The sequence below is a fragment of the Lonchura striata genome, chromosome 4, assembly GCF_046129695.1.
Source record: "Lonchura striata isolate bLonStr1 chromosome 4, bLonStr1.mat, whole genome shotgun sequence".
Lineage (NCBI taxonomy): Eukaryota > Metazoa > Chordata > Aves > Passeriformes > Estrildidae > Lonchura > Lonchura striata.
Genome location: NC_134606.1, coordinates 50,508,684 through 50,534,880, shown reverse-complemented (window position 1 = coordinate 50,534,880; position 26,197 = coordinate 50,508,684). Strand labels below are relative to the sequence as shown.

Below are 26,197 nucleotides of genomic sequence, written 5' to 3'. Positions count from 1 at the left end.
TGGATTAATATACATGCCCTGATTTTTTTAATTATATGTATTAAATATCACCATGCCCTGATCTAAGTGAACTCAGAAAAGGAAAGAATTGCTGATATTCTCAGTTTGCAGACTGACCCACTTTTTACTGATATTTGAGGAGTTAAGGGCCAGCAGGTTAACATATATTTTCTACTTTGAGTGTCAAAATGCAGACAATTAGGTTTATGTTTGACTTCGGTATTAAGTCCCGAGTTTCAGAAAAGTGCTGAGCCTTCTCAGTGCTGGCAAGTGCCTGCAGAAGTGCACGCTGTCACCTGATAAGGACAATAAGGAGAGCATCAGCAGCATTCCTTTTTTTATTCCATCATATATAACATGCTTGTCAAACAAAATACAGCACAGTGAAGTAATGAGTGAACTGCATGAGCCACTTTCGGAGCAGGAGGCAAAACCCCTGGAGCAGTTCTGCTGTTCCAGGACTGGAGCCAGCAACTCTCCATGGCTCTGCCTGTGCCGTGCTGTGTATGAGCTCTGAAGCCATCCCCGCTCTGCGCCGCGCAGTCATGGCCTAGCAACAGCATTTGCGGCTTTTCCAGGGGCTGCCCGAGCATTGTGTGGTCTCTCAGCTAAGCCGAGGCCCTGGGCAGGAGGAGGGGACCTTTATCAGGTGCCATCCGGGCAGGGGGACTGGGGTTTGGTACCCCCTGCCTGCACGTTCCTCCAGCCAGGAGCAGGCACATAATGGCACAGCTCGAGTTCCGGATGGAGGCGAGGAAAGAGCGTGCTGAGAAAAATAATTGAAAGCGAAGCTGCATTTAAAAGTAATCAAATTGCTCCTTGGGATTAAATTTTTAGAGCCAAATTTTAGCCCCCGTTCTATGACAGTGCGTTGGCAGGACTGTGTAGCTTGGCCCAGCTCCATGCCTGGGGAGAGGTTACTACTTTTCTGAGTAAAGAGAGCATACAAATCCAGATTCTCATTGCTTTTATGCCTAAGTAAATGCACCCCTTTTTCAATTGAGCCTCCCTGATTTACACATATGTCCATGAAAGAATAGAGAAAGACTCCAAAGCTACTAAACCCATGCTGATTCTGCTTCCAGAGTGCTCAGGGAAAGCATGGATCATGAAAGATAAGAGGGTGTAATTACTTGGGGTCTGATTACTTCTTCAGAGATCTAGACCTGCTCTTTCAGCAACAAAGTGACCATTAGGATGAGTGTAATGCCACTGTGGCATATAAGAAATACAAAATTCCATTGTTCAAGGACTCTGCCCTTAAGAGTGCCTGAGGATTTATCCTAAATTCTTTGCCTTACTGCCTTTTTGTCAATGAGAGCATTTACTCCTACACAAGAATAGGAGTACCCTTTATAGTTCCTGTAAAGGAGAGGAAAAAGCATGTTTCAGAGCACAGATGTTATATCTTTGGTCTTCCAGACCACTGCAATTCCCAAGAGCATAGTCATGGAGCTGCCAGGTTCTGGCGTTCAGAAAAATTAAATTTGTCACTGAGTTGCACTGCCGGTGAGAAGATTTCAAAAGGAGCAAAACACTGCAAGTACCAACCATTAAGATGTTTTTTTTTTGCAGCTTATATCTTCAACAGGCACCTCTGTGACCCTGGAGATATATATATACACACGTATATATATATACACGTATATACATATACATGCATATATACAAATATATATAATATATACATATACATATATATATATATATACATACACATATATTTATGTGAATGTTTAAGCTGAGCTCAAATTAATAGTTAAGCAAACAGGGGTTAAACTGTAAACTGCTGGGGACAGTATATATGTGTATATATATATATATATATATATATATATATAATGACTACAACTAGCAGTGACAAATGCAGAACCTAAGCTCTGTTGCACTGAGGTGTTGCATTATAACATATGTATCTGTCTTGCCCAGTTCTTATGCTGAGCCCCTCCACATGCTATTTGAAGATTTTTGTGTCATATATCCTACACTGTGCTCTGACAGTATCTAGGCACTACAGAGTGAGTTAAGAATGGACTGACACTTTGAAGACTGTCCCTTGCTGTTAGCTTAGCACTGTTTCATGTGAAAAATATCTTCAGAATGGCTGTTTCTTTCTCAGATAACAGACCTGCCTACCCTTGCGAGTGACAGCTCCATCCCTTTCACTTCTGAAAACAGAGGACATCATTAAAATTTTGACATCTATATAGTAATACCACAAAAAGTAAAGAGTAAATGTAAATAGTAGGGTCTGGTATGTATCAAGATTGTAATGGAACCCACACTGTCAAAGATCTCAAAACCAACCAATTGCTCAACAAAAAAGTCCTTACTTTACTATTCTGGTTCTTGAAAATTGGTAGACAGGTCTTAGAAGAATTAGATTTGTAGTGCCTCAAGGTGAGAGTCACCACATCTGTGGTCTCATTAGAGGACTTCTCTTCCTCTGCAAATACATTCATCAAAAGTGGTAGGAAAGAGTTCATATAATGAAATTGGATATGCTGAATTCTTTGGACACTTGGTTCAAGATTCACTGAAATTAGAGGAATTATTTAATGAGGACCTTGTGCTTATTTTTGGTTTTGCAACGTGTTCATAAGTGACAAGGCTAAATTTTTTTTCAAGTTGTTTCCAGAACACACAAGAACTTTGAAGTAATAACTTTGAGATTGCTCTAAAACCATGGGTGAATTATGACTAAATGTAAGCATTTAAGGGTGTAAGAGTATCAAAGTTGCTCAATCAGATCAGACCATCTCAGGCTCCAAAAATGGCCACATGCATGACAAGACATTATAAGGAATTATGTACCAGAAGAGTGCAAGAGTAATTTTCTTCCTGCCCTTCTGTCAGGTAGGAAGAGCTCTTTACTTGAAGTATTTCCTTATAAGTTTTGTTGCTCTTCTAATATAACCGTGAAAGGTCTTATTGTCCACAAATGAATAAAGTACCTGATGCCCAATTCTGGCCTTTTCCAAAAACCAGGAACAAAGCAGATACAGAGCTCAGCCTCTCTCTCATTAGTCTGATGGCAAAATTCCCATTATGTCTCCTGTCATTGGAAGAATTTTTCTGTTGAGGCTTAATTCACAAACTACATCCCAAAGTCAATGAAAATATTTGTATAATTTCTAAAATTTTATCAGACAAAAATTGGAAGAACCCACAAAAGTTTGGAAAACTGAAAAAAAAACAAACTTTTTTTTTCAAAATTGTCTCACTACATCTTCCTCAATTTACTTTCTAGTGTTAAAAATCATCAAAAAAACTTCTTAGTTAACTGAATAAATCTTTAAGAATTGTTTTTCTTTTTCCTTGCAGTCATATTTTTAGTCAATCCAAATTTTCCTTTATACCAGCTTCTTGTTTAGGCCAATAAAGGGGACATATCCATCATTAAATCATGCTTTCATCTGTAGGTGTAAAGGACTGAGATTTAGACTGCAATATCCAAAATGCCAAAAATCCTTTCTATCACTGATTACTAATTAAGTAGTCCCTTATCAAAGGACATACATCCATAGACGAAAGGAAATCTCATCATTGAAAGGGCCGTAGTCATGAAATATAAATGAGAAGATAACAGTAATGCAGTGTTGTCTTAGCATGCATCATATCCCATGGTGGTTTTTTACTTATGAAACATTGAACTGATTGCATACTGCTTTGCTGTGTATCACTCACAAGGACTGCTCTTGGGTAATGAAGTGTAATTAAGAGGAATCATATCTATCTCTTCATTCGAAGCCAATGATTTCCTTTCCCATTAGTTACACGCTGGAAATACAATGCTTTACAGACATAATCTTTACCATTGATTTAATTGACTCAGCTGCCTTCAGATGTTAGAGCTGTTTACCTATGGCTGCATCACTGATATGCTTTTCCTTAGTTCAGCAGCTAAATATAAACTATATTCCTTACCAATCATCAGGACAGATTATTAGATGCAGTGCTAAGCAGCCATCCCTGCCTTTGAAGAACACAAGATATGTGCTTTTTTCTTTTTATTCTTCTCCTATGGGAAGTTTCTTTGAATTTGCATATGAATTTGCCAAATCAGGTAATTCTCATTACACTTTTTTTTTCTTTCTTTCTTGAATTTAGCTGTTTTAGAAGCTAATGAATTATTAGAAAGACTCGGGGATATGTAATACCTGAGTGCTTGGTTTATGACTACTGAGAATCTGCAGTACGGTTCTGTGATGTTGAGATGAAGAGCACAGAAACTGAAGGAAGGTTTGTGCTATTCCTTATGAGTCATATGGTAAGGGTAGTAGTGTCATCCTTTATAGCTCACTGGAAATTCACAGTAATTTACTGGGAAATTCTGAAGCCCAGTAATGATATGCAGGTGAAACTCAGTGTAGACATGCTAACATAGAGAATTATCTAGCATTTTTAAAATATGAGCTTATGAAATTGGACATGCTGTGATTTCACAGCATCATGAAACACATTGAGTTGGAAGGTACCTTAAAGATTATCTAGTTCCAAACTGCTTGCCATGGGCAGGGACACCTTTCACTAGATCAGGTATACTTCCATTTTTATTTGACAATCTTTTATCTTGGTCTTCTCTTATTGGAAGTACATTTGAGTGACAGGGTTAATCACCTACTCTCAAAAATACACATAGACAAAATACAAAGTACAGGCTGGATAGCGTTTGACCAGTAAGAATCATAGGATAAATCTGCTTTTTAGTGCTATTTGCTTGCCAAAACTACTGCAAACCTCAGGCCTATTGTTTTTTTGCCAGTCATCACCACCACCACTGTGTTAATGGCCATCAAATGCTAAGAATTGCTTTCACCTTGGAAAATACTTGGAACAAGGGGATAATGACTAAACAAAGCCTGAATCTTAGGGATAAATATGTAATTTATGATGCAGCACAGAAGGAAGATTACCTGTATAGCACTTCCTGGGTAGGTGTGTGCACACACAGAGAGGAGAGTCTGTTCTCTTTCAGTCATGATGCACATTTGTAGATGTTAAAGGCAGGGAACAGATGACTATTTAACATGGCAAAGAACTATAAAAGCATTACTGCGTCTCCTTTATTTTTCAGTCATTTAAAAAGTTTAATGAAGTATTGCAAACTGGCTTCTGAGGAATCCTATGGTGTTTTAACTACCTACCAAGGAAAGAGAGTACTTTTAAATATGGTATTTTAGAGCTCACAGGAGACCTTGGACAGTTTGTTATTCATTTCAACATAATGCAGAAAATAACAAGCTTACTGGATAAGGTACCTACTTTCTGAAGTAGTTTGGCTCTCTAATGCCCATTATCAATTGTTTTAATATATATAATTCACTGCAATTTATTGTATGTGTCTGAATATTCTTTAGGAAATCAGGATAATAGGGTTTCTGGACATTACAAATGCCCTGGACAAGGTATTTTATTACTTCTCAGCTATCTTCTGTTTTGAAAATATAAATTCAAGGAACTCTTAAAAAAGAAAGATAATTAAGAGGGCAAAAATACCAGAGTGGCAAAACAATAACATCCTTCAGCTGTTAATAGTCTCTGAACTGATAGAAATGCTTCCTGCCATCTGCATTTTAGAAACCAAGGTAAGGCTAATGATGTTTTGTATCCTCAGGATCCTCAGTGGTGTCATTAGTACAAACTCATGTCAGGGAAAACTCTCTGGGTAGCATAAGGAGCAGTCTGGGACCTGGCTCCTGCCATATCCTGTTATATTTATATATTTATATATTTATATATTTATCTTTATATCTTTATATCTTTATATCTTTATATCTTTATATCTAAATATCTATAATATATATAATATATTATATATATTATATATTATATATACTTATGTATATTTATATATATAAATATATAAATATATAAATATATGTATTTATATATAAATATATCCTGCTCCTTCTGTGCAGTGGGGACGCTGCCTCTGCATGTCCTGTTGTGCCCTGTTTGTACATACAGTGTCACATCCTGAAGCTGCACCAAGGCCTTGCCGGGTTCAGGAAGATGTCCTTATCATTAGAGCTGATTGGAAAACAGTGTTACACATGACAAGATCTGTGGAAGGTAGGAAACATTTTACCTACAAAATTTCCTCCTAATTATGGCAAGTCAGAACAGCACTTTGATTGCTAACCATTGGGCTTTCTTGCGTCCAGGAGCTCTGATTTTTCCTTATGTCCAAATACATATTAGCACAGCACAATGATGGTCAGAACCTGAGCTCTCATATGCTACAGTGACAGAAGTAGAAATAAATAATAATTATAACAGTACCAGAGCTCCCAAACTATTGATGCTTGCTGATTTTGGAAACCACAATAAAACAATTTCTCACATTTCAAGCTCAAGAAAACATTGGGTTTGTAAAATTTAGGGAGATATAAAAGTCCTTGTTGACCTTTGTCCTTCTGGCACTGCTGGATTTGGTAAACCTAATCTTGAGGCATCTGACTGGCTTAACCCTCTCTTGTTTTATTCTTCAAACACCACATTTATGTGGTAGTTTGCCTTAGGGCGGTCAGGCTTTGATATTTGATCCCCATGGGGATGTTGATTAATAAAGCCTGAAAGGAAAAGTTACAACAGCAGAAAATGAGAGCGAGTGAGAGTCCTTTGTAAAAGGGAGTCCAGGGATCTGCAGTGATTTTGAATTCCATTTCTCTGTGTGTAGTCAGTGCTTTGGCGTGTCAATAGCTCTTAGTGCACTTTAGAAAAGATACTCTGAACATTACTCTGTTGAGCTAAGATATCTTGGCTCAGGTAATTCTATGAAAATAGTAAAATAACTGTGTTAGAAATTAAAAGAAAAAAAATAAAATTAACCTGCATAAAAGGCACTGTAAAAACAGGAGACTAAAGCAAACAAAAATTATAGATATTACAGCTGAGAGCTAAGTATTTTCTTCCTGAAGGCACAATAGCAAAAAATTAGTTTCTTTACAAGGCAGGATCCAAACCTGGGGTATCAGGAAATTTGAGAAGTAAGCTGTAGGCTTGACACTGGGGCCAGGCACCTGACCTCATTGCTGTGGGCTGTAGAGAGCAAGCAAAACTTTCTGCATTCTCTGTATTCCAGTTCTGAAAGGGTCACTGTGTGCTCCAATAGTCCTGGCTACACAAAGCATGTGACACTTTCTCATATGACCCCACATGACCTTCCTTAATGTGGAAAAGACTACGAATCTACCAATTACTACTGAAAAATAATAATCAGTTGTGTTACATGCATGTAATAAGACCTCCACTAAAATTAATTGATCAATGTTTCTAACATATGCTGTCAACTTTTCAATAATGTTTTTGATAACTGAAATTGTGATATGTTCAAATTTTGTTGATGACCTTCACTGAACTGACTTGTAATTTGGAAATACTGTGAAATCTATAAAGGGTACACTTTGCAAACCAGCCAAGTCTTGAATGTGAATAGCTTAATATTTTTATTTTATTTTACCTCTGATAAGTCGTACATGGAATATTAAATCTGGCTTTTTACAGTCAGTATAGCTAGGGGTATTTAAATCAGAACATAGATCTCTCCTCTAAGTACAAATCAGGACATACACTTAATAGTTTTGAAACATATGGTTAATAGGCCTATATTTTTTATTTATAACTCTGTGATTATATTTTATTTTTCTGCATGTACATATTGGGAAAGGAATCTTCAGATGGGCCTTAATTATTTTGAATTTAGCTAATGAGATATGTTGCTGCAGTTTCCTTCTTTCATCTTTTGTTGTTTATTATGAGCCTAGAGTTATAGGCTCATAATAAACAAATGCTAAAAGAAGGAACTACACCCATTCTTGGTTTATCACTACAGGTTATTTAGAAGTTTTTTTTTCCTGGTTTTCCAACCACTGAGAGGGTTGGTTGATATATTTTTTTTTTTTAATGATTGTTCTTCATCTCCAAATTTCATTGGTGCTTTCTGTGCTGGATTTTTGAGAGACCTCAACTCTCATTTCCACCACAGCAATTGCTATGATTTGGGGACAAAAAAAAAGGTGAAATAGCTCAGTGTAGGAAGAAAAGGCTGAGCAGAGGTGATCAGCTGCCAAAGGCAGTGGGAGCCCAGCCCTCGGGCAGCCGCTCTGACCGGCCGGGCAGCACCCGCGAGTGTTTGCCCTCGCTGTCCGGCAAGGCTGGGAAACTTTGAGTTGCTGGTAGCTGTCCCCATTACTGCAGCAGGAGCTGTCACATTCCCTCCAGGTTGCAATCATGGATAGTTCTCCTCCAGGCAGGTAATGTGAGAATTCCTTCTGCTGGGTCTATTCAAGGGTTTTGAATTAAACTGTGTTTCCTCTCAGTCTCCTAAGTAATAGAAAAGAACGTTAATATATTGTTATGGATAAATTATCTTAGAAAAACCTATATTTTGACTTTGACTTCAACAAGCTCTGCTAATAATATAGGAATGGGGAGAATGGGGTTTGACATGAATTCCAGGAAGTTATTTATAGAACTGTGAGGACAGATTTTACAATAATTAAAACAGAGTATAGGTTATATTAAAGTAATTTAGTTTAGTCCATCATCATTTTTACAGTGTTGCAAATTAATGTAACAATGGCAACTATAGTTGTCACTGACTTGAACAGCAGCGGTTAATCATTGCAGTTAATCATTATTAACACGTGATTCATAATGATCAATCATGCTTGACGCTAGGATCGTAGAGGGCTTGTATTAAATACTATATAAATATATAAGGCATTAATAACTGTCCAAAACCTAGGAAAATCAGGGCCCTATTTTCCATTTTGATGTAATGGTATGAGCTGTTTCTGTCATGTCTCTGAGTTTGTTAGGACTTGTTTAGTTTGAATTCATTTTGACAGGTAGGATGGCTGCATGTATATGCAAATGGGATAAATGTCCCATATTTATCTGAGGTAATTGTTCACCTCACAGGCCAGCTGAGTCAGGCAAAACTCTTTGCTCAGAATTCAACTTGTGCTTTGGCCTGGCAGTTCTCCCCCTACTATTTCCCATGGACTTAATTAAAAGTAACCTGTGGGTTTTGAGATTGCTCTCAGTTCCTACTCAGCTGCTGAAAGTTGCTTGAGTGAGGGCTGGACTTGTCCACCCTGTCCCAAGGTGGACACCATGCTGTGGTTTACAGCCATTGCAACACCGATGTCCAGGAGAACCAGAACCTCTGAAAAGTTTTGCAGGCTGCCTGTAAAGCTTTGCAGGCTGCAGATTACCTGTATTCTAAAAGGCCATGCTCTACACCATGTTTTGGTTTAGGTTTTTAGAAGAATTCCGCTATTTATATGCTCATTTACCTCTCAGTGAAGCAGAAGAGCAGTGACATAAATTAAGTGCATTTTTCAGAAAGCTTCAGAGTACTACTTTTTAAGGTAAATGTGCCTAGACATTTTAATGAGTCTTCTTTACATGAAAGTTGACCAGAGTGATGGTGTTTGTCTTCCCAAGTAACCTTTCCATGTAATGAAGCCCTGCTTTCCTGGGATGGCTGAGCACCTGCTTGCCCATGAGATGTGCTGAAGGAATTATTTGTTCTGTTTGCTTGTGTGCACGGCCTTTGCTTTACCTGCTAAGCTGACTTTGTCTCAACCCACAAGTCTTCTCAGGATTCTCTCCCCAGTCCCACTGTGGAGGGAGGAAGTGAACTCAGCTGGGGTTGTCATAGAATCATAGAATACTGAGCTGGAAGGGACCTATGAGGATTATTGAATCCAACTCCTGCACAGGACACCCCAAAAATAACCTCATATGCCTGAAAGCATTGTCCAAATCCTTCTTGAACTCTGCCAGGCTGGTGCTGTGACCACTTCCCTGGGGAGCCTGTGCCAGTGCCCAAACACCTTTTGGATGAAAAACCTTTTCCTAATATCAAACCTAAACCTACCCTGACACAGCTTCATGCCATTCCCTCCACTTATGTGACACCATGGTTCAGACACATATTGCAACCCAAAATGAATCAAGTTGTTTTATTTTCCCTTGAAGAATGAAAAGCAAATATTTTTATTAGAATTAGTTTTAAATATTTTAGCTTGCTTTTAGGGAAACAAGAGACAATACTGTATGGATGTTCATAATGAACTTCAGCAATGCTTAGTTCAAAATGTGTTATTACCACATACAACAGTGCTCAGAGAAGGCCAAAAATTCAGCACAAAATAAAAGCATTAAAGTTTGATAGCTGTATTATTTCTAGACAGAGGGTAATGACCCACCAGAGGAGTTGTTAAGTGCCCTGGTACTGCAAAGGATGTGTGAAAGTGCTTTTTTTCTTAACCAAAAAAAATATTTCAAAAAGAGCAAACCCCTTTTAAATTCCTCCATGAAATGAAAGTCTCTTCAAGGGTAGCTTGGCAGAATTAAACCATTAATTCGTCAGATTTCAGGAGCGTCTGATCTTTGAACAGTTTGCAGACTGTTTTCTGCGTGAAGGACAAGCAAAGCCATATGACTCCTGCGAGAGGATAGAGCTTAGGGCAGCAGGTAAAATTGTGCTGTATTTGCCTCAAAACAGGACAGGTAACAGGGCTCCATCCAGTGTCATGCCATGAATTCAAAATAAGTCCTCTTATACCACAGGTGTAATTTCAATCTTTTTTTTCAATCATTTTTCATTTTTCCAATAATTTTTTTTCCTGAGTTTGAGAATCCCTCATGAAACTGTTATTTTTGTGATGCTTGTACTTGTCCTCTGGGAAATCACACCTTCCTCTGCCAAGGGCACAAGTTCACTTTTCAGCTTTGGTCCAGTCCTTGGCCAAGTGTCTCTCCTGTCCTGTCAATAGCACTGCTACTTCTGTGACTGCTGTGCTTAAAGAAGGTGCTACCAGTGCAAATGATTTCTCAGTGTGCTGCAACCATCCACAAATTCTGAAATATGAGATATGGAAGGACTGGGAATAAGATTCTGATGTGTACCTTTTTTCTGTGGTGTTTTTATGCCTCTGCACATTTTTACTGTTTAACTGTGCTAAAATGATTGATTACCTGAATTAAATTAAGAATGGTCCTTTTTGTCCTTTTTTTGGTCCATTTTTTGCTCAGAATGATACTTAGAACTGGAGGCAGGTGAGCAGAAGATACTTGAAAAATAATGTTGCTATTAAAAAAAAAATAAGTCTTTCTCCCTAAAAACAAATAATTCCAAAATTTTCAGCAAAAAAGTAGGCTTGAAATTACCTGAGATAAAAGAAGGTCATATTAAAAGAAGATATTAATAAAAGATTCTATTAGGAGCTTGGGAATTGCCTCCATTGCGGGGTTTTGTTTTAGGGACAAAAAAAAAAAGTAGCCCCTCATCTTCAACCTTTAACTTTTCAGGTTCTGGCCTCTGAGGAAGGAATCATATGCTGAGTGCCTCAGCTTTCTGAACCAGGTGTGGGAAGGGCAGAGCAACTTAGAGTTGAACAAAAGCAGCTGAACTGCCAACAGGGCGATCTGCTGTGGAGGGGAGGAGGGAAGGCATGTCAGTGACAGGTGAGTACTCCATTGGTTTGGAGCCTCACCCAGCATTATAAAAAGGCCTCTTTGTCCAGTTTGCATCCAGAGCCTAAAGGATATCACCAGAACATTTTCTTTTCCATGCTTTGGTAATGAAGGACTGAGGAGGGTTCACTGCTGTGTTTGAGGACAGCAGCAGTGCTGAGGGGATTCTCGGTGACAGGGAGAACAGATCCCTTCAGGTTGAAGTGGTAACTGGTGTCTGCTCTTGAATTGCAGTTTCAGATTTGTAGCCCTTCTTTGCAGAGCTAAATCTTTTATTGTGTCCACTTCTCCATCACTCAGCTCTCACAGATTCAAGATGAAGAGGGCAGAGTCTCTTCTTAGGGTCATTTGTTTTCTGTCTTGATTTCTTTATATTGGTCACTCTTCTGGTGATGAACTGTTATTAACAAGATACAAAGAGCAGAGTGAAGGACTCATCAAGATTGATGCTTTCAGGAATGTAAATAATAATGTGTGTATTTGTTTGCCTTGGCTGATGTGTTTGGTTAGAAAGTCAGTTGGTTTCTAAAACGCAGTGAATCTGTACATTTTTCAAGATGTCCCTGTGAAGAAAATCTGAGTGGAGGTTTCAAAAGGCAGCCAAATTACTTTCTGCTAAAGAACTTCTTTTTTCTTGGTGTGGTCCTGAATATAATGATCAATTTATTTCCCTTCTGTTGTATTTTCCTTTGCGACCCATGAGTCTCATAAGTAGAACAATGGTGATTATTTTAGGGGCACATGGCAAATGCAGCCTCTTTTTCTTTTTTTTCCACAATTGAAATAATCAAGCTTTGTAATATATGGTAGGTGAATATACTAAATAGATAGATTAAAAAAACACAAGAAATAGATACAAAGTTCAAAATGTTAATTGTATATGCATTTTCGAATCTAAAAAGTCTTAGGAATTAACTTAGGAGTACATAAACCAATTAGTGAGTATGTGAATGAGTGACATTGGCAAACTGACACATAGGCAATGAGGAATGTGCTATGCTCTATTCTTCTATTCCTCACACCATTTAGGAGTGCACACAAATTACTTTAAATCCCGACAATTGTAATTTAATGAGTGTTATCTGCTTAAGAAGTTACAGGCATCTGTTTCAGTAAAATGTGTATCTCTACATATGCAGCAGAATAAGAATAGATATTTTTCAGTCTTTGTTAAAGTTTTGGTAAAATACGTAGTTATTCCAAACTGAGAGGTCTTGATAGCCAAAGGTATGAATGAGAACTGTAAAAATATGTGTATTCCCTGCATATCCTTCTGCCTGGGTTACTAGAAGATAATTTTTCCCAGGTAACAGCTTGCTGTGGGATTTTTCATAGCTTAGACCTCAAAGGCATCCTATGTAATCTCAGCATTTCGTCACTCTTACAGGGGTTGAATGTAGTAAAATGTAGTCCAAGGGCTGGTCTTCAAAAATTCAGGTGCTTCTTATCTAGAGCTACTTATCAGTCAATACTGAAAAATGTTCACTTGACAAGGTTGAGGTGCTTGGAGGGAAAACTGTGAATAGTATGTGGGTAGCAGCAACAGGAAAACTGGTGTTCCATTATTCGTGTTGGATGTACATTGCCCCTGTCCTGAGGACCTCTCTCCCTTCTCTTTCCTGCAATTATAATTACGTTACAATTCTCCTGATATCTGCTCTCACATGTATCATATCTCAACCACAATTTTGGGTTCTTGGTTGTTTGGTTTTTACAGAGATATGGTGGTTGCCAGTGACCTTCCTTTGCACTCCCATTGTCATCTTAGCTCCAAGTCCAGGCCCCTGGCATTTTTTGATTGAGACGGACCTGTAATATCAAAATAAAATCTGTAGTACATCTTGACCTAGATTTTATTGTTATTATCATTTATGCAAACAGCCTTCCTCACTGCTGAGTCCCTGCTATGACAATGTGAGATGAAAAACATCCATGGATGTAGAGCAGAAATTCTAAATTCCTCATGTTGTTGCAATAATGGAGAGGGGTGATGCAAGCACAGATAGCACCTTTATTATTGAAGCAAGGTGAAGCAATTGGGATGCTCTGTGCTGCTGTGTTATCTGGGTTGATAAGGGTCTGCAATTAATGATGAATTCTAAATACTCCTTTATTCCAAATGGACTGGCTGTTTTTTTTTTTATAAACCAACAGCAATACTGAAGGGTTTTTGACATCTGCCACTGCTGCAGGATGTGTTTCCACAAACTTCTTGCTAACTTGTGGAAACAACTTGTTATGGTAAAATGTATTTCCTCCATGCAAATGCAATTTAAGAGTACCCTTTAATTTAATTGAATTTTCTCAAGTCATCTTTCCATTTAACTCTTGTGATGCAATAATCTAAAAAAACCACAAAAGCTCCTATGTTTTTGTTACAGCTGGGAACAGGTTTAAAAACTGAAAGATCAGGTTCACATAATATCTGTGAATTGATTCAATAAAGTTTTGAGCGAGATATCAGGGGTTTAAGGTTTGTTTATTCTATTTGCCCAAGTTTATGCGTATTTGTAGTTATATTTTTTCTCAATAATTTATCATTGTCCATTATTACATTTTGCTTTTAGCCTAATTTACTATCCCTACTTTTAACACTGAGTGTTGGTTTGTATAAAAGTGGTCTCAACCAGAACCTTCCTAAACACCTTTTTCCTTCTGGGTCTCATTCTACCTAGAGAGTATGGTTAGATGATTTGGTTCGGGAAATCTTTTACAGACTAAAGAGATTGAAAAAATTGCTCAATTTCTGGTTGAATAGGCTTTAATGTTTAGAGAATTTTGGAGCTGGCAGAGCCTCCTATACTGACAGGGTCTGAGGCTGCTGTCATCTACACAAGCAAAGGTGCACAAGGCAGCAGATCAAAGTTTGGCTGCAGGTTTGTCAGCTCCTATTTCACCTGAATGTGTCATGCAATCCCATTAAAAACTATAATTATGGGCCAGAATCTGGACTTTTTATTTACATTACTGTGAGTCTCATTCCTAAGTGATCCTCTTTACTCTGATAATCTTCTCTACTTCCAAAATATGAGAAGTGCTATCCAGCACAGGAAAGAGTTGTGGAGCTTAGCTTCTTCATGCAAACAGCTAGAGTCCTTAAATGTATGTATTACCAAAGGATTCAGACAGAAACCTCAGAGACCCAAGGACCTTGGCACTCATTCTGCTTCTGAGTCCAGATACATCCAAAAAACCTGCCCTAAGACAGACCCATCTCTAGCCTGGTTGGATTTCATGAGCACCCATCTGCGTGCTATATTTTTTTCTTAGGATAATCTGAGGATACTGGAACAGACCTTCAGCTTCTTTTCCTTTTCTAGAAAAGTTCCCATTGATAGTGAAATAAATCACAAAGAAAATGATACTGCAAATTCTCTCTTCATCATCCTAAACATGTTTATCTTTGTATTTTCTCCTATGTGACAATATCTCCCAGAGTAATTATACCTAAAGAAATGAAAACAAAAGTATGTTAATATTCTTCATACTGTAGCGAGTTTGGAAATGGGAAATTTTTGCTATAGCTCTTGTTATTCCAAATTACTTTCTTCTAACCTCTTGTATATGCTGCTAAACTATAAAAACACTAAAGTAAATTTAGAGAATAAGAAATTATTAATTTCTTATTAATTAATAATTAATATGATGCATTTATGGGTTAAATCCTACGTTTGGATGTTCTTTTTGAGCTTTTAATTGTTTTTCCAAACCACATTATGAAAAGACAATGAATACTTGTAAAAGGTAGTTCAGTAAGATAGATTAAAAGCTTTCACATAATTCAAATCCGTTTTACTTAGCAAAAAATGTACATCACAGGTCAATATTTCTTTTAACTGGCTTTTTGGAAGTCAATCCCATACATGTGCCATATCCAGACTTAAATGTTAACTGAAATTAATATGAAGGATAGGCCTTATTTTTAGGTCCAGAACAACAAAATCCTGATAGACATCATTTAACTTTGAGTGCCATTTTAAGACTCTCCAGTCTCACAGGTAATAAATAACAACTTGACAAGGCTCCACTTCATGCTATAGACATTGAATCATTATGAAAATCAAGCTCTTAAATTTGATCTTTAATATTCTTTCCCTTTTTTGGTAACAGGATTTGGTTGATTTTGTGTCTAAACTCTAATTCTGGGGCTCAATGCAGCATATTTGGCATTTGAAAGTTTGGAAGTTCTTAGGCTTTATGTGTTTCCATAAAGATTGATATAGGAAGAGAAAATGCTACTCTCTCCTATACCCTACACACGTTACCTGATTATATAGTTGAACTCTATGACCTATTTATCTTCCTGAAAGAAACAGAAATTACTTTGTCACAAGCTACAGAATATATGCAGGGCTGCACAGTGCTCAGTCCCTACTGCATTCTGAACAGTGATGTATTTTAGCATCTAATATTTATGTTGATTTCAACTTGTATTCTCATTTTTCATCTGCAGTGCCCTTGGTGATAGTAGAAATTAGGTTTATTATGGCTTCCTCTAAAGGACATCCATGCTTCGGGGAAAAAAAAGGAGGGAAAAGTCATCTGGAGGCATGGGTTCCAAATTGATATGTCAGGGAGGTATATCCATGAATTTCCTGTTGAAGTATAGTGATCCATAATCCTCTTTTGTATTATAGACTTAAAAATTACCTTCATTTATGGTGTGTCATGTACTATACATGTCTTGGCATCAAAACTCTGGTTTCAAGCCTAAGAGGGAACGGTTAGTGCTGTGGAGGTCACCCTGGAAAAACAAAATAGATAGCAGTGTCGATAAGCAAAGATTTCCCTTCCATCAGACACAGGCATGGCTGTGCCTGCCACAAGTCCCTGGGAAGTCTCATGGCAATATTCGTTCCTGTTCCTTGGGGCTGACACTGCCATCTGTCACTCACTGCCTTGCTCAGAATTCACATTGGTACCTGCTCTCACTTTTTTCCTCAGCAGGGCCTCCCTTCAGGCTGCTGCAGCCTAAATCTTAGCAGTGAGCTGTTATTTCTCCTGCACCTAGCCTGTGAGCCTCCATCTTTATAAAACCTCCAGCAGGCCCTTTTCTTCTCCCTACTACAAGAGAGACATTTTTAGTAAGTCAAGGTTCAGTAAGTGCCAAGAAACAGATGAAATAATAAAGCATGCTTCTAATGCCATATGAAGTTGTGGTAAAGGTGTATTGAAGGAAAGGGAGTGAAAGGCAAAAAGGATTACCTATATTGCCCAATCCTCCACATTCAAATTGGCTAAAAAGCACTTAAGCTCTTGAACAGCTGCAATGTTTTTGTGTCACTGGTCCTCTTAATCTGACAATTGGTCAAATTAGCAAAATCCATTAAATATTTATGAAACTGTTTTGTAATATACTGAAAAAACACTTGCCCTTTAGACCTCTTATTGCAGAGAGTATGATTTGGGGCTAAGTATTCCTAAATATTTATATATAAAATAAATATGCTAAATGTTTATTGCTTCCTAAATGGCTGATATACATTTCAAACTTTTGAAAGTAGTTTTTCTTCCAATAAGGAGCTAGAGATTCGCAGTACGGTCCCTAAATGTTTACAGGGAAGGAAAACAGGCAGACACACTGAAAAATCAAAAGCTACTTAAAGAGAAGGTGAAAGAGACAATAAAAGAAATTCCAGGCCTTCCAAAAAAATTAACAAAAATGCAAAATTGCAGTCAGTGTGGCATTGTACTATGCAAGAGAATGGAACTGGTGGTCATTTTCCATGGGGGAAAAAAACTCATTCACCCATTTTCTCAGGGTCACATCAAAGCCAGAATTTGTGGCTCAAAGGGCAGAAAAGAATCCAACCTGCTGGCAGCATTGGTTTGGGAGAAATCCTGCCAAGTTTACAAATTTTTAGGTGAGAACCCCACTTTGGTCCAATGCAAGTGGCTGCAAAGAAAGGCCATTTTCTATGGGAAAAGGAACTCCTTTCCCCAGGGTCTGGGTGTCAGCTCAGATGTAATTTCTGCGGCCCCTTGTGCAGCCAAGGTTCTAGTATATGGCACCTTTTTATTGAAGGAATTTCTTCCAAATATTCTCATTTAGGCGGTGCACCCCTCTTTTGCCACATGCAAGTGGCTGCAAATAGAGACCCTTTTCCTTAGGAAGAAATGCTCATTCCCCCAGTGTCTTGAGTCATTTCAGAGGTAGCCTTTGGGGCTCTGCGGTCATTCAGAAACCTGTTACTTGGCTACTTTTATTTTGGAGAAATCCATCATAGTTTGCATATTTAGGAGGTGTCACCCACTGTGGCTGTTTTCTTCAGGCCAAGAACTCATTCCCACAGTGTGAAGAAATTTATGATATTCTGGAATTCCAAATTAAAACCTGCACCATTTTTTCCTGTTTAATGTCTTGCCTCCTTTCTTCTTTTTCAATCTGTGCATATTTGGAAACTAGTTCCTGTTTACTGGAGTTTTGCTACTCTCAAGTCATTTTCAAAAGCCTCTCATCACAGCATGCAAGTCTCAACAACAATCTTTAATCTACAGAATCCATAAATAATAACAAAGCATTTTCTAAAATAATTGTGATTCGTAACCCCCCCAAAAGTAATTTGTATGAGATGAACAATGACAATAATTAAATCTTTCGCATCAGATTTTTGTTGCCTTCTCCACCAAGGGGTTTTTCAACCTGGATTGTTTCAGTCCATGCCATTAAAAGTTGTTTTAATTCTATGTGGAGGAGGCAGTCTAGGTGAGATATAGAAGCAGGACCAAGATGCAAAGGTGATAAAACCAAGGATATTTTAAGTCAGGTTTACTGCTAAAGGACATTTCACATTGTAAGCTGCACACTAAATCTCCAGGGCGTTTGTTCCATCTGTGTTGCAGGTTATTTCCTCTCCTTTTCCATCAGCTATGCTGGATACATAAGGCTCACTTTGGAAGACAAAATTATTGGTGTGTTTAATGTCACTGCTTTATTAGGGGAAAACTGGCAGAGAACTCTTGCATTTCAGTATATCAAAGCTAAGTTATTTGCCCCTTTCAGTGCTGAATAGTAGGAAAGTCCAAAGTGACCCTGTCTGGTCTTCAGGATTGTATGGTTTATCACTGGGTCCTTCAGCTCTGTTTAGGCTTTCTAAATCACAATATTCAGGAAGAAATCATGCAGGGTCTCTCAATGTTGTTTCTTACAAACTGACTGCTTGCAAAGCTACAATAAAATTCCAAAGACCAAGAAGTAGGCAAGAACAAAATAATGCAATTTTTAGCAATTCCCCGTGAAAAACTCGGGAGGAGTTGCACTAAAGAGGAGCTCACACAGCCAAGTGCTTGATGCAGTGCTTGATGCAGCAGCGTTTTCTTATTGCAGGGAAAAGTTCAGACCTGTGCTGTTAGGCTGTCTGGCAGAAGCTGTTTAAGGGCAAGGGGGTTCTCTATTGGAGCAGCGTGGGCTTGGGGTGCTGGTGAATTCCTGAGATACAGAGATAAATCAGAAATACTGTTGGGAGGCCAGTGAGTGTTCCAGGCAGTTGCTTTCAGTACAGGCAGGACATGACTGACTGCAGGCTTGTCTTTCCAACTTCACAGTACACTGTGAAACACTTTATGCATACCCCAGCTGTACCTGTTCCTAAAAGTCCCAGGCAGGAAGGAGGATTGCAGTGCTTTGTGACTGCCATAGCTGCTTCTGTTGCTACCCAGCTGCTGTAGGGAGGAGAAAAAGCTCGTGGGTGTTGCCCTGCCCTGCAGGCAGAGGCTCTGAGGAGGATGAGTTCAGCCAGGTGCCAGTGCACAGGTCAGGCCTCAAAATTTCTGCACGTACATCCTATCAGAAGCAGACCCTTCTTGTGCACTGCAGATGGTTCAGCTGCCAGTAGAGACTCCCAAGGCCACTGGGAAGACTGGAGGAAAAGATGCTGTCTTCTGCAAAGGTGTGCTGGAGTGTAGGCTGCAAGCCAGATTTAAAAACATGAACTGTAGTGGTTTAGAGCATGGTGTTCAGCAAAATGAAAATGAGATGTTCAGGAGAGAGATGTGATACCATGCATTGCATCTCTGATGGAAGAAAATGATGGTCCAGGGGACACCCCAATATTCATCTTTATGGCAATTTTTTTTTTTCCAGACTGCATTTTTGAATAGCAGGGCTAAATAATTGTATTCTCTAAATTCAGTCAGAAAAATGCTCACTCAATAGGAAATTGTGTTGATTGGGAGTTTAAGTTATGGTTAATATACTTGTGTTTAGGGACTGTATTCTGAAATAAGCAGTCTAAATTAAATACAGAAAGGAAGGACACAAAGAGAGAAAGGAGTATAATGAAGGCTGGGAATAGAAGTTAAAAGGAAGATGAACAGATAAAGCAGGCACTAGAAGGCAGCAAGTGTCACAGAACTTTGGAGAGGCATGCAGCAAGGCAGAAGCAGAAAAGAGAGATGTGGAAAGAATAAAGAACAGGGAAGGTATGGGAAAACAAATATTGTCCATATAGCATGAGAAAAAGTAATCTAAGTCTAACATAAAATAAGGCCTAGAAGAAAGTCAGATATGTATCAAAGTCATAACAAAGATTCATAAGAGATGCAATATTGAAAAGAGATGTAGAAAGCAAGAGAATAAGCAAATTGTAGAAATACTATACATATTTGAAAGATTTTTTTATCTCTTCTTCCTTATTAAGCCTCATCATTAACAGGAATACTGTTTGATCTTATTTATAGCATCAATATACTGCTGCTGTAAAATCTTCTCCAATATTGCATTAGCAGCTGCAAGTAAATTTGAAAGCTTCAGCAGAGTAGTGCAAAATAAAGCCACAATCAGTCATTCCTTTCCCTCATTTCCAATGATGCTGATCCTTTGGACTTAAAGCAGATCAGTTCTTTTCTGCTGAGGGGCTTTTTAGACTCTCCAGCACCTTCCTTGGAAAAATGTGCAGAACAGGCTTTCAGAGTAACAAGAAGCCTATTGTGGTAATGATTGATTAGGAGTAGAAGAGGAAAGCAGGCTGCTAGGGAACCCACATTTGTTAACCAGTGCTAGAAATAATGGGGTTAATACTATAAATTAAAAAACAATCATGAAAGAGGGCTATGGCTAATAACAGAAAGAGGAAAGGATAGAATGGGGGAGGGTAGGTGGGAACACTTCAATGGCAATAAGGTATGGATTCAGAGAATAGATACCACATGTAAATTAACTTTTTGGAGTAAGATAAAAATTGCCATACACTAATGTCAGTTTTGACAGTAATGGTGATTAGTGTGAGTTAATAATTGACAACAAGTAACTACAGCCAGAGCAGAAACTCTGTATGAAAATCCTGTGACACTATTACTTAACTCAATTAGCTCAAAAGACAGAGGTGAATCTGAATAAGCAATATTATGAACGGTGACTCACATAAGCATTTCACTCTGGGAAGGTAATTCAGAATCTACTAACTAGAAGCTAATAGCCAGCAGGAATACATGCACAATTTATGACTTTCATTTAAACGGGACTGCTTAACACAAAATAGCTACCTTAAAAATGAGAGTGCTTAAGTCTGTTTTAACACCTTTCTCAGCACTAAAAAAATTTGTGTTAAATCAAAACCACCTTTACAACCTGTAAAACTCTCATGTTTTGCTACTAATGTTGGCAAAAATAGATGCAGCTTCATGAACTTGAATACATCCTTATGTCAGAAAGGTGCCATTAGCTGTACTTCAAACATCAGCTAAACTTTGGTTTGAAAGAAGGGCTAAAAATATTTCTTACTACACCTAGCTTCATCTAAGATTTGACATTGGTTACCTGTCAACTTTCCTACCACATTGATCCTACTGACTCTCACATCTATTACCTCAAGCAGAATCAGGTCACTTGAATGTAAAGGTGAAAATATTAACGTGGCAGCGAGAGCTTTCTCTGAAAAGCTCTTCAAAACCTTTTCCAGAACAAAAAAAAAATCCCTCAGTATTTATAATTGCCACCTCATGGTCACCAGCTATACAAAGCACATTTCTTGAAGCAGGATAAATTTTTCTCATCACTATATCAACTCTCAAGTATATCCAATCTGAGAAAGGCATTATTTCTGAGGTCATCAAGAAATATGAGACCTCTTTATCTTCTCTTCAAATTCACACCTCCACCTCACCAGGACTTGAGGGAACTAGGATAGGAGCAGGCAGACTTGTTGATTTGTGAGGTTTTCTGCTTTCATCTCTCTTCTCATGGGTTATTTCCTAAGCTTTCACACTGTATTTTGTGCCTGCTATGTGTGAGAAGATATTTTTGGGTTTAATGATGGTATAAACTCAGCCTTGAGCTTTCATAGACAGCTGTATGGAGCTATACACAGTGCTGAGAGAGAATGAAATGGTCTTCAGAACATCTGCCAGATGTGGCATGGCCCAGGGCACACCATCCCATTGATCCCATTAATTGACAGTACAACCTGCTGTTAAAAATCTAACCCCTGCTTTGAATATGTACCTGAAATGCTGACAACCTAATCTCCTTGTTTTCAAGCATGAAAGATCTATATTGTTAAAAACAAATAAACAAAAAAAAATCCCAAAAATTTGATGTCACAGGTGTGCTTCTTCTCATCTAGTAACTTCTCCACAAAGTCTCTCTCTTATAACAATTGCAGCTGATGTGGCCTTAGCTCATTTTGAAGTACTTGCTCAGAAATTATTTTCATGTATTTTCTTTCTGCCACACTGATAGTTTACCAACAAAAGCAAAACAAGCAAACAAAAAAACCAAAAACCAACCAACCAACAAAACATCAGGTTAAAATTGCCCGGAAGTTTTTAGTGCAATATAACACAACATGTAGATCAAATCTAGGCTGAGAAAAATTTTCAGAGCTGAGCATGATGTCATGATTCAGGCCTAAACTACTGATAATTTTCATTGCTAAGGCAATCACAGCAATGGATTTTGAGACGTGTGTCTTAATGGGTATCCTTAGGTTTCTTTATTCAGTTTGTATCTGGAACATTTGGACATCTGAGAAGAGACTTGGTTTGCACTTTGAAGTCCCTTGGGTTTCTGAATTTGCTTCTCAGCATTATCCCAGCAATCCTGACTAGACTCTGACTCACAGCATCAAGGTGTGTGTGTGTGCAAACAAGTCAGAGCTCAGACACCAGGCATTGCCTTAGTCCCTGTGGAGCTCATTCTAGCAGGAAGGGCCTTGGTGTGCCAGCTCCCTTGATTGACTTCAGACAGGAATTTTGGATTGCCAAATCAGGGAGATGGAGATCCTACTCCAATATACCTGCTGCACAAGGATTTTAAATACCCATGTGTCACTTTCCAGGATAATGTTAAAATGCTCTAAATAAGGGTCAGTAAGATTGCTGGGAAAACTATGTTGTTGTGCAGAGGGTGCAGAAAGGAGGCAGAGTCTCTGCAGGGAAAGAGTTCTGATCACAGCCTGGGTTTGCTAACCTGGAAGGAAGGGAAGAGAACTGGAATATATGCTGCTGTGATCTACTGCTCTAGTGGCTCAAAAAGCTCGTGTATTTTTTAGTGTTGACTACCCTTGTTTTGCAGGTGATGAATTACAGACCCTTTAGCAGCTATGACACTCTCTAATTGTGTTTCCTCAAATTAGCTCAGAGCTCTGAAAAACTGGCATGAAGTGAGACAGCCCAGTGGGAGTATGGGATTTTCTTGCCCTTGCACAGTGTATAAATAAAGGCTTTTTTTCTACAACCCTCATGAAGATAGCCAGCTCCTTGCTTGAAGCTGGTCAAAATAGACCCAGTGACTTCAGTGAGACTGTGCATGTTCACGTCAGCTGAGAATCTGGCCTGAAGTATTATTAAATTAGGTATTTCAATTCTATAAATAGCCCTGCCCTGCTGAGATGATGTGCCTGATTCATGGGGCCTTGTTTTGCTGCATAGGGCAGTTGATGGGCAAGATAAACAGCAGTCAAATCATTAAAACACAATTAGACAGAAGGAAGACAGAAATTCAGCTGTGATCCTCCCTCTCCATTTTGTGGCCCAGCATACGCTGGCAATTCCTGAGGACAGCTGGAGACACACGAGGATGTTACCTCCTGGCTGCCCTGCCATACCTTCTCCAAGGAGAGCGGCAGCTGAAAAGCAGATTGCCTTCCTGAAAATGGGACATCCTGTCAGCAGGGAAAAGCAAACCAAACAAAAGGTCTGTGTGAAAATTGTGCAGTCATCCTCCAGCACAAGTTATATGCAGACTGGTTCTTAATTAATTATTTTAGATGGCTGGTCCAAATAAAAGCAAGCAATATGTGAAGCAGCAGGATATGTGTGGATATTTATGGACTTCTGCTCATTCCTAAACCAAGGCTTTTCTTGTAGGTAATGATTGTTTCTACTGTTCACAGTAGAAATATTAGAGCTTCTATTTGAAAAGAAGTTAGAACACGCCCAGAACCAAGTGATATTTCCCAGAACTATGTAATGGCAACATTTATTTCCTAGACAGTGAGCTGTCTTGGCCAAGCCTATTTTTGTGTAGATGGAATTAAACTTGTTTTCTTTAGAATATGGTACTAACTTTACCTAACTTTAATGCCTCCACACCTTTTATCTCCAGTCAGTGTTAAGAGGTCTTCCTGTGCCTTTACAAATCTGCTTTCCCTTTTTACTAACTTGGGCAAGCAAGTATCGGCAGCTGCCTTTGTCACCTCAGTGCTGTTTTCCAAATCACCTATGAGTAGTTATCTAGCATAACTTGCTTTTCTTCAGAAAAAAATTGTGCTAAAAAAATATGTTCCATTGGCTGAGACCCTTTTGCTCTGCTGTCAGTAGAGTTTTCATGTTGACTTTAATGGGACTAGGGCTGGGCATACTGGGATTAGGTTTTTATTACACTTCTTTATTTGATTTTTAGAAAGATAGAAAATAATAAATTTTACTTCTTCTCTTCTTTTTTTTTTTTTTTTTCTCATGTCTATTAAGCCTTAAACAAGAATGAATCAGTTTTAAGAGAATGTAACATAGGGCCTTCGTCATGGTTAATATTTTCTTGTGCTGTTCTGCCTTGCAACACATTATTATGGATAGTCTGCAAAATTTTGTCATCTTGCCTTTAAGATAGCTGAGGTTTCGATTCTTGGAATTAGATGGAGGCAAGCACTGGTAAAAGTACTGGAGAATTATTTAGCAGAAATATAAAGTAATTTATACTATGTAAACTGAACGTACCGAGGTCTGAAAATTCCTCTTTGTAGTAATGCTTAGCACTTATGCAGTGTCTTACATCTTCAACAAAGAATGCAAACATCCATTAATTAATCTTCACACCTTATAGGTAACCTGGAGCTGCCATTCTTATTTTACATGTGAGATGCTAATTTAATATCCCATCTCTTATCATCTACAGGCTCTTTGCATTTCTCTGAGGGAGCAGCTAAAGATTCTGGACTTTTTTTTTTATTCACACTACCTGCTTTCCAAATTGTCAAAGCCTCTATCGCTTCTTCTCACCTCATCAGAAACTGTAAATATAGTCTTAACATGTTTAGCCATTTTTGGAAACCTGCTATTTCTTTTTATAAAATAGGAAGTATAAAATTGCACATATAACTTAAATAAAGTGTAAGAGCTTCAGCTAGAAGATATGCAACAGTCTGTGAAAAATGTTACTTTTAATTTTTAATTTAGAAAATGCGTAATGACCCACTTTTAACTGCAGCTACATGTAGTTGATCACTTGATCCTTCCTTTATGCCTTTTTTGGCAATACACAGAATTTCCCAAATATTCCTTTCCTTTGTAATATTAAAAATTTTAATTAAAATTAATTTCAAAGTTTTTCAAGATAAAGTTTCCCAATCTTACCACTAGTTAATCTAATATTAACTGGTTTTATATAACTGGTTAACTGGTTTTATATAACTTCTCTGTTTATGATTTAAAGTGCCCAAAGTCTACAAGTAGCTCTTCAATATGCCAGGAGCCCTCTTAATATCAGTCAACACTGCATATTGTTTTAAGCTTGAAATGTCAGTGTTTCTTTAGACATTTCTAGGTTCATGTTTTAGGTGCAATAAATGGCATATATTAGTGTGATGAAGAGGAAGGCAGAGAAAGAATAATTAATAATTACAGCCCATGGATCTAAATCTGAGGAGAGTCTAAATCTGAGTCACCTCTAATGTGAGCTCCTTCTCTTCCAAATGGACCAAAGCAGTGTTTTAAACTGTGCCCCAGACAACATGTAAGAGTAACCTAACTCACATCTTGTGCACAAGGGCTCAGGTCCTCAGAAGTGATTTCTCTGTTAGGGAGGCTGCTCAGAGAGTGCACAGCCTTAGTCTTCAGGATCAATTAGTGGACTCTGTTGATGAAGGCTGCTTTCATTAACATACAGTTTCAGACACCTCATGTGTGAAGGACAGGGATAGTTATCCAATACCTCATTGTCCCATCTGTCCTGCATCCTACCCAAGAACCAGCTACCAAGAAGCTGCAGCACGTTGTTGTCAAAGTCATCATTTTCCTGTTGCCCAAAATATATCATGTTTTAGGATCTGATACATAATTTTTTTTCTATACTCATAGATTCCTGGTGATTCCTCTGTTTCATTTCTTGGCATCCATCTGACCGTGGTGATTACAGATAGCTGTTTATTCCTTATGGTGCTGCTATTGGTGCTATAGGTGACCTGACAGGCTGTTCTCCATCCCTGTCATCCCAACAGATGCTGAGTTTGTCTCCCATTCAGTGGCTACCATTTGCCTCATGGAGTTT

General features: G+C 38.3%; 1 long non-coding RNA gene across 1 annotated transcript in view; it reads left to right on the top strand.

Moving 5' to 3' along the window:
* The window catches only part of LOC110481587 (uncharacterized), a 41,609-nt gene that overhangs the window by 952 nt on the left and 14,460 nt on the right, over positions 1-26,197 (top strand). The window lies entirely within an intron of this gene.